Here is a 9,059-nt window from a genome sequence, read left to right as displayed (position 1 = left end):
GGCAAGGATGTCTCCATCCCTCCCCAGTCATCTAGCTTTCCTTCCTCGATTTTCATCGACCACGATGCTGATGTCCGTCCCTGGACGGGGGTGCCGACTCCCGACGACGATGTCCCTCTCCATACAGATTCGGCGACGCCGGGCTCCTCAGTTACTCCCCGCCATCCCTTACCGGGGCCGAGCTCCAGATTCCCTCCCAGCCATCTCTTACCGGGCCCGGGGTCGAACAGATTCCCTCCCGGTCATCCGATGAATCCCGATCCGGTAGAGCGGAACTCCCGTAATCCCTCATCCCGAGCCTTAGGTTGTTTCTCCTTGATTAGCTCCTTGTCCAAGCGCCACTTCGATCTACCTTTGAGTATCTGCGGCGGCGGCGGCGTCCCCGCCTGCAGCCGCACCATATATGGGCAGAGGGAAGTTCGGGACAATTTCCACCGTAACCTAAAGGAAGATGAGTTTAAGCGAGTTCTTGCCAAGATCGAGATGATCTACCGCGAGGTGGAGCTTGATAGCGACGAACTGGAGAGCGGCTACTGCTGTTGCTTGGGCCTTCTGAATCCCAAAGCAAACATCCTCGTCAACGGCTCTATTTTATGCATTAATGCTCCGTCGTTGCCGGCCGGTAAGGGAGGAGACGTGGCCCAGCGGTCGCTACACGGCCTCATCACCTTCCTAACTTGCCTCTTCCCCTACCTCCCGGTCGCGGAGGCCCTGGCGTACCTTGACGCTGTCGACGCCAACCCCCTTGCTGCTGCTGCCCTCATCATCGCCAGACATGGGCAGAACTACTGCTGAATGGACCCTACCATTGCCGCCGCCACCATGGCAATGGCCTTCAAATGCGGAGCAGTTGCCGCCCAGCATCGAGACCCATCCCTGCTAGTGAAAGGATGGACGAGTCTTTCACAGCACCTGCATCAGAATCGACCGTCCTGTCAGTCCCCCGTCCTGACTTCATTACTGGGAGTTTCGTGCTCCGCAACCTTCGAAATGAATCTTGCAATCTTGAGGTCCAAGCTGCATGGGAACTTGCATATGACAGGCTTCGTGCAAAGCTTAAGTTTTCTGGTGGTGACTTACGCTTACCCACAGGGCTTCCTCCTGTCCTCACAGCCATGAAGCACATGCTCCTTGCAAAAATCCATGGGGATGAGCTGACTGGGAGGTATCACCGTGCCTTGGTCATGGGTGGCTACTGCTATGGCCCGCTGCAGCCTGCTGCCAACATCATCATCAACATGATATGGTATGAGCAAACCTTCCCAACAACCAAACGATTGAAGATAACCATGATCAGCACCACGTTCCTGTGGCAAGTCGCGGCTCGGTCACTATGGCCTCATATCCTTCTTGTGCACCCGGTACCCGAGCCTCACACCTGACCATGCCATGCAACGCCTGCTGGTGGCAGAGGCCAACTTGCAAGTTGCTGATCCCAATCTTTTTGATACTACGCCTAGTAGCAACCTGAAGATGGACTGGTCTTCGTGTCCACAAATTGGACCAGGCAAAGACACTGATGTTCCCATACAAATGAAAGCAGTTAGGAAGGCCTTTGCCAGTGTCCTAGAAGCTATATACTGCTGCAGCCACTGTAGCTTACCACCCCAGCCCACCTGCGCAGAAAGAGTTTCTTGGATCACCGGATTCTGTGGAAAAACTCAAGCATGCCTCAGATATGTTTGGTCTGGATAGCCTTCATGTTGTCTGTGGTGTTACTGAGCTTGTATCTGGGCCAAAGTTTTGCAGCCACTTTCTGGCGCATCTTTCTTTCGAATATCCGTCACTGGTAAAAAAAAGGGCTTCTATTCCCGGCTGCCAACCCTCTTTATTCCCGGTTACGCAGCCGGGAATAGGAGTTCGGGAATAAAGGGTTAGTAGCCGAGAATAGAAGTGGACCTTTAGTCCCGGTTCGTGATACCAACCGGGACTAAAAAGGTAGCCACGCCAGTGCCTGGGCTGGCCCCTTTATTCCCGGTTGGTATTACCAACCGGGACTAAAGGGTCTTTTTTTCTTTTCCTGCTTATTTCAATTGATGATTCTTTTTTGTTTTAATTTGGTTTTCGAATACGCATTATTCGCTGCAAAGTAATATACGTATACGCGCGCGTACTGTAAAGTTTTCGCTCGATCAATGTACGCAAGCAACACAAGTAAAAGTAAACTAAAACATAATATTACATTTCATCGTCACATGTAAAGTTTGCATTAATTGTACATTTCATCATCACATGTTCTTTGGATCAATATGAAATTTGGCTTTCATCATCACATATTTGGGTCATAGTAAAACTCGCCGCCGGGAGTTAAGACCTGATCATTCAGAAATCCACCTATTGTCTCTTGGATTGCTTTGAGATGGTGTGTGTCCAGGGTTTTTTCCTTCAACCAACGAGTCTTCAATTTGAGATATGAGATAAAGAAAAAGTATATATATATATATATATATATATGTGTGTGTGTGTGTGTGTCAAGAATAATGATAAATAAATTGTATCTATCACGAATATATTTATATATATATGTATATGTATATGTATGAAGAATATATATATATATGTGTGTGTACACTTACCCTTTTTTGCTTTAGACTAGTTCTTTTTTAGCACACTCTCATGAACTCGCAAACATAGTATCCACAGAGATTGGTCCCCTGGGGCTGCAGCAGAACCCACTTTACGAGAAAAAGATTCATCATTATCCGAGCATAGGGAAATTGAACTAAGGTAGGTATATAGTACTTACTTTGTATAGCACTACTTTTAGTGGCACTTTGCGTTTCATATGGTGTTCTTGACAGTCCTTTTCCCAACAACTACCAAATAACATAAAAAATATTTGGACCATTAATTTGCATACAGAGTGACTGGAATAGTTTTGCTAGTGAGACTGCCATTACCTCTGAATAGTATTTATCATCTCTTGGAACTCTTTTTGCTCTTTTCTCATCGAGTCCAAGATGCCTAGAAGACCTTTCTCCAGATCGAGTTCCATCAATATCCAGTGTTCACTGCCATGTCCATTAACACTCATTAATTAGCTAACAGGTATAGTGAACATATATATATGGATACATGGTCGTCGACATTATGAACACTTACCTGAAGTTGTAGGGGAAGAGTATACATTTCTTGTCACGTTGCTTCGCTAAGAACATCTTGATATTGGCCTCCGTTTCTGCTTTCCATGTTGGTTGGGGTTTAGGGTTTTTGAATACGATATGTGGATCAATGAAACCAATATCAGTACACCCTCTCTTTTTGCACTCTCCCATCACAAACCTGCATCATATATATAGAGTGAGGATAATAAACACAGACATGTACATACGTAGCGACTTATTATTAATTAGTAGAAAGAATCATTTACAAACAATAGCAGCTGATGAGAATCTTGTCGAGAGAGTTCTGGTGGACTAGTTGGTGTAATTCAACAAACTCAATGTACATAACATCATCGCCACGGAACCAATGGTCGTCTTTGATTCTAACAGAAATATAGAACTCTTTCCGGTGACACGCATCGAGGTACCAGGTGTTTAGCTTGAACAATTGTGTACCCAGTTCATTGATGGTCTTAAGATTCCATAGACTCCTGCCATGCTCATATTTCTGCCATTCATCCGCTACCGGCGCACTTTCGAAGAGGAAATCGCCAAGGTCGATACCTCTCATAGCATAAAAGTTAGCAAGTTCCTCCATATCCACTTCTTTATCAGCAGGTATTTCCATCATATCCAGCATACCTATGTTTGAACCATATTCATTAGCAATAACTAGAGGAGGGACTGATTGCAATTCTTGTTCTCCGAGTTGTGCAACAGTTTTTCCTGCTTTAGCAGCTTTCTTGATTATCTTGCTAAGAGTGCGGTCAAAGTCTGATGGTGGCAAGGGCTTACGAGCTTGCCGCCTCTTTTTCTGCTCAGCTTCCACCATCCGCCTTAGTTTAGCTGGAGGTAGGTGGAAGTGCTTCTGCTCGTGCTGCTTCCTCTTCCCTGTGCCTGAGAAGAATGCTCCGACGGTTTTTTAACCGCATCATCTAACTCCTCTTTACTCATTTCACTAGGCAATTTCTGTGGAATTGGCCTTGGTTTCACGGGGGCCTTCTTGGTTGTCTTCGTCGTCGGGGCTGATGGCTTATTTGTTTGCAGCCGTCTTCCCTGGTTCATGGGAGGAGGTGGGGGAACAGGCGTTGGAGACCTTCGAGGCGGCGTTGGGGAACGCCTTGGAGGCGGTGGCGGCGGCGGTGGAGACCATCTTGGAGATGGTGGGGATGCAGCCGTGTCTTCTACCCCATCGTAACCGCCGCCTGGAGCACTATGTTGGTCTGGTGATTGTACTATTGGACTTAGGTTGCGGGAGGCCCTGCTGTGTGCATACAGAAGACAATGAGTCAATTGTTATTTAAGATGCAATATAAAATTAATAAAAAAAATTATTTTGTTCACTTTCATCCGTACCTATTGTGCGGCAATGGCTTCCCGGGAATATTGATGTAGCGCTTGCGCCATGCAATGAATGACTTCTCTGCTTCTCCCACGGTCTTCTCCCCATCACCTCCATGAATGTCAAGAGGCACATCGCTAAAACCTTCAATAGCTTTATCCACCGAGACGGTAGCATATCCAGCTGGTACTACTGGCCCATGGATTCTTGATGTCTTGGTACGGTCGATAGGGTTTACAACACCAATAGCCACCTTCACTGTGCCATTATCTTTTGGAATGTGCAGCTCACATGATGTAAAAGGTTAAGTGATGTCATCCACGAGAAAGCGCAGCTCTGCATCTTTTATGGCATCAGGCAGCTCCGTAGAAGCACAACTGCTTCTCACCTGATCGGGGGGGGGGGGCTAATGTTGATTCCCGGAGCTGTTGTAATCCCGTGGGCACTCAATTGTATTTGCACTTGCCTTGTGACTTCCTCTTGCATTTTCGCTTGCATTTCTTTTTCTTGCCTTTGTGATTCAAGCACCGCTTCCCGTGACTTGATAACATATTGCTGCAAGATGCGGATCCTCTCTGCCTCCTCATCCTTCCGTCTCTGGCGGCTTCTGTACGAATCGATCCATTCAGGGAAACCTTGCACCCACAGAACGTCCCCTTTGCCTCTAGTTCGTCCACAATGCTCAGCACTCCTGATGGAATATGTCAGTTCATCTTTCTCTCTGTTGAGCCGGAATAGTCCACTATCTCTAGCTTTTAGAATTTGAATCAACCTTTCTGTTGCTCTTTCGAGTTTTGTGCCATGGACGAGCTTCCCGGTGACTGGGTCCAATCCTCCCTCATGACCTAAAAACCAATGCTTTGTGCGTTCAGGCCACGGTGCTGATTCAGGTACGACCCCCTTGGCAATAAGGTCTGCTTCCATTTTTTGCCACTTGGGAACAGAAGTCGCATAGCCACCTGATCCCATGTTATGGTGGTATTGCTTTTGTCTGGAATTCTCTTCCTTCTCGTCCGTTCCACACCCTCTTCTGATGTCTTGAACTGTACAAATTCCTCCCAGTAGGGCCTTGCCTTCGCGATTGGGCCCTTATTGTTCCAATTTGGAGTCTTGTTCTTCTTGACGTATGATTTATACAGCTACTTCTTCCAAGATTGGAATTGGGTGGCCATCTTCTTCATTGTCCAGTGCCTAACTCGCTCCGTCAACCTTTCGTGGGTGATGTCTTCATGATAATCATCTGTTTGGAGCATGAAATGTGTAAGAACATCTTGCCAAATCAGCTCCTTGTCCTTATCAGAGACATAACTAATATGATGAGCATTGTTATTTTTTTCCATTCACGGGCATTGATCAGGAGCTTGTCCCTTACAAGGTACCCACAGTGGTACACGAATTTCTGTGCATATTGTCCTAGTGGTTCGTCTATAGCCACATTGAATTCTGAGATGATGTAGCGGCCTTCCAATGGCTTTTTGGCCCCTCGAACATTCTTTGTGTTCCTCGTCGTCGTCGTCGATCTAGATGGCTATGTACGCATAGAAACACAAAAAGTATTATAAAACGAAGGTCGATCCAGTGGGCTACATATATGCATAATAAATAAATGAGAGCTAGATATTGAGAAATATATACCTCGCCGGAATTATCTTCATGAACAACTTCCTCAACAATATGATCGAGATTCAAGTATTGACTTCCGTCGTCTTCCTGCTGGTCATTATCAACATCGGCACAATGTTCAGTGCCGGCGTTGATAATATCCATCATTTCCGCCTCCAGGTCATCGTCTCTCGGGTCGGCCATAGAGAGCCTAAATAATTATAAAACAATAATTATGCAATTAGGGTTTCATAGACATTTCATACACATTTCGGGGCGGTGGTGCCTGCGCGGGGCGGCCGGCCAGCGTCGGTGGCCGGGGAGGGTTTAGGGTGGTTAAGGATTTAGGGTTTAGGGTGGTTTAGGGTTTAGGGTATAGGCCACATGGTATCAGAATATAACACAATTGATTTTTTTTCCTAAGGAAAAATTATACATGTATACATTAATTGATATATATATACACACACACATTAATTTCATACATATATACACATTTCATACATACATAATTTCATACATATATACATTAATTGATATATATATACACACATTTCATACATATATAATTACATACATATATACATTAATACACATTTCGTCAATATAATTCATAAATATAATAAATATAATATATATATACCGGCAGTTTAGAATGGAGTGTTGGCGTACGGGTGGTGGTGGACAGCGGCCTGGATCGAGGCACGGGGGCTCCTGGCCGGGCGCGGCGTCATCGGGGCTACTCCGGCGAGGTGTGGGTGGGCGTCGGGATGCCCTCCGGTGAGGAAGAAGACGCGGCGTCGGGCCGGGGTGGCCCGGGAAAGCGAAACGGTGGCGGTGTGGCGCGCGCGGCGTCGGGGGCAGCCAGGGGGATCCTCGGCGAGGGGCGCGGCGTCGGGGCTACTCCGGCGGGGTGGGCGAGCCTCAGGGTGCCCTCCGGTGAGGAAGGCGGCGTCGGGGGTGGCCAGGGAGGCGAATCGGCGGCGGCGGAGCTCTAGGGACACGCTGAAGACGAAGACGATCGATGTGGAGGAAGAGAGAAGGGAGGCGGCGGTATATAGGAGAGGGACCTTTAGTCCCGGCTCCATCCACCGCCCGAGACTAAAGCACCTTTAGTCCCGGCTCCTGCCACCAGCCGGGACTAAAGGGGACCTTTAGTCCCGGCTGGTGGCAGGAGCCGAGACTAAAGGATTTTTTGGCAGGCAGCCAAATGCAGCCCACCTTTAGTCCCGGCTGGTGGCAGGAGCCGGGACTAAAGGTGGGCTACATTTTCATTTCCAGCCAACTTTTAAGCAGATCAGTTTAGTTTATATATGTTTTGTATTTAAATGTTTAAGTCTTATTATTTGCGCAGTAAATTCAATACTAGGCATAAATTTTTTTAAAAAAAGTAATAAACTTTATTTTCATTTACTGCACACAAAAAAAATTTGTGACCTAAACTATTGTGTTTTTTATTATAAATGTTGAACATAATGCAACTAATACTCACTATTTTCGTTAATACAAAAATGTAGACTTTAATTGAAATTATTAAATTTATTGGTTTTCGACAGGAAATTAGTTTTCACGTAATTGTAACATAAATCTTTAGGTTCTTCATTAATCATTGTATAATTAATCGGTGAGTTCAGGCGAAAATTCAATTAAAGTTAAAAAAGTACCAAACCACCTCAGAAAAATCTCAAACTTGGTGGTGGCTACACATAAGGCATTTGAAGTCTTGAGAAAAAGTTTCAGCCCAATCCGACAGTAGAAAGCACATGGATCTCAGAATCCCAGAGAACCTAGTTGTATAGATAGGGTTCGACGAAAGGTTCTATATACCTCTATAAAGCACGTCAACTCCGCCTATGTCGAAATGGCTTAAAATTTTTTTGGCAGTCATTTACACCCAAAATATGGCCCCACACAAGATCTTAGGTTTTTCTGATAATTATTTTTATTATTATATTTTTCTTTGTGCCGCGTGAGACGAAATACGGCGAATTACATATTCAAAACAATATAATTTTGTATCAACCTCCATAAATATTTGTCTCCTATGGCACAAAAGACCATTTGGCAAAGTTTGTCACCATTCCGGATCTTTTCGGGGGTGGACTCAGTTCAACATATAATTAATCGGTGAAGTCGCGTGGAAATTCAATTAAAGTGAAAAAATTATCAAACCAATTCAGAAAAATCTCGAACTTGGTGGTGGCTTCACACTAGGCATTTGAAACCCTGATAAAAATTATGAGATCAATCAGGCACTAGAAAGCACATGGACCAGAAACTTCAAAGTATAGTTAACAAAAGAATATAATCAATTAAATGGACTTTTCTCTTATTAAATAAATGTTTGGGTGCTTTCTTGTCGAGAAAGTGACTTAGTTCAGATGGCTAGCTAGTGCGCTGCGGTTTGGACCTTGGCTATGAGGTTGTGGATTCAATGCCTGGTTGCCCCATTTTTTGTCCAACGCGACTATATTATTTTATCAAGAAAGATTTTATCCCGGTTATAGCCCAGAGTCAGGACTAAAGGTCATCCTTTAGTCCCGGCTGGATCCTCAAGCCGGGAGTAAAGATTTATTTCCGGTTGGAGGGTCCAGCTGGGACTAAAGGATAACCTTTAGTCCCGGCTCTAGGCTATAACCGGGACTAATTGTTGCCTGCCGTCGCCACACACTTGGGGCAGGAACTTTGTATCCTTATTTGAGGATACAACCGGGACTAATAGTCCCTTTAGTCCCGAACACAAAAATACCGGGACTAAAGGCAAAAATAGAGGCGGGATGAAAGGTATGTTTTCTAATAGTGAGTATTCCCATATCAACTTTCTGGCGACTCTGGATGCTCAACCTCCAAAGTTCTTCTTTGCTGAATGTAACCTTGATGATCATAATGATACTTGGTGTGTCCCTGTGGATTGGTCACGCCCAGTTGGTGGTATGCTCTAGTCTCTTATCTCATGGGTCATGGTTTCTTATTATCAAGTCTGGTCAATTAGATTGACCTCTTTCATTCTT

This window comes from Miscanthus floridulus, chromosome 19 (genome assembly GCF_019320115.1).
Source record: "Miscanthus floridulus cultivar M001 chromosome 19, ASM1932011v1, whole genome shotgun sequence".
Taxonomy (NCBI): domain Eukaryota; kingdom Viridiplantae; phylum Streptophyta; class Magnoliopsida; order Poales; family Poaceae; genus Miscanthus; species Miscanthus floridulus.
This window is presented reverse-complemented; position numbering follows the sequence as displayed.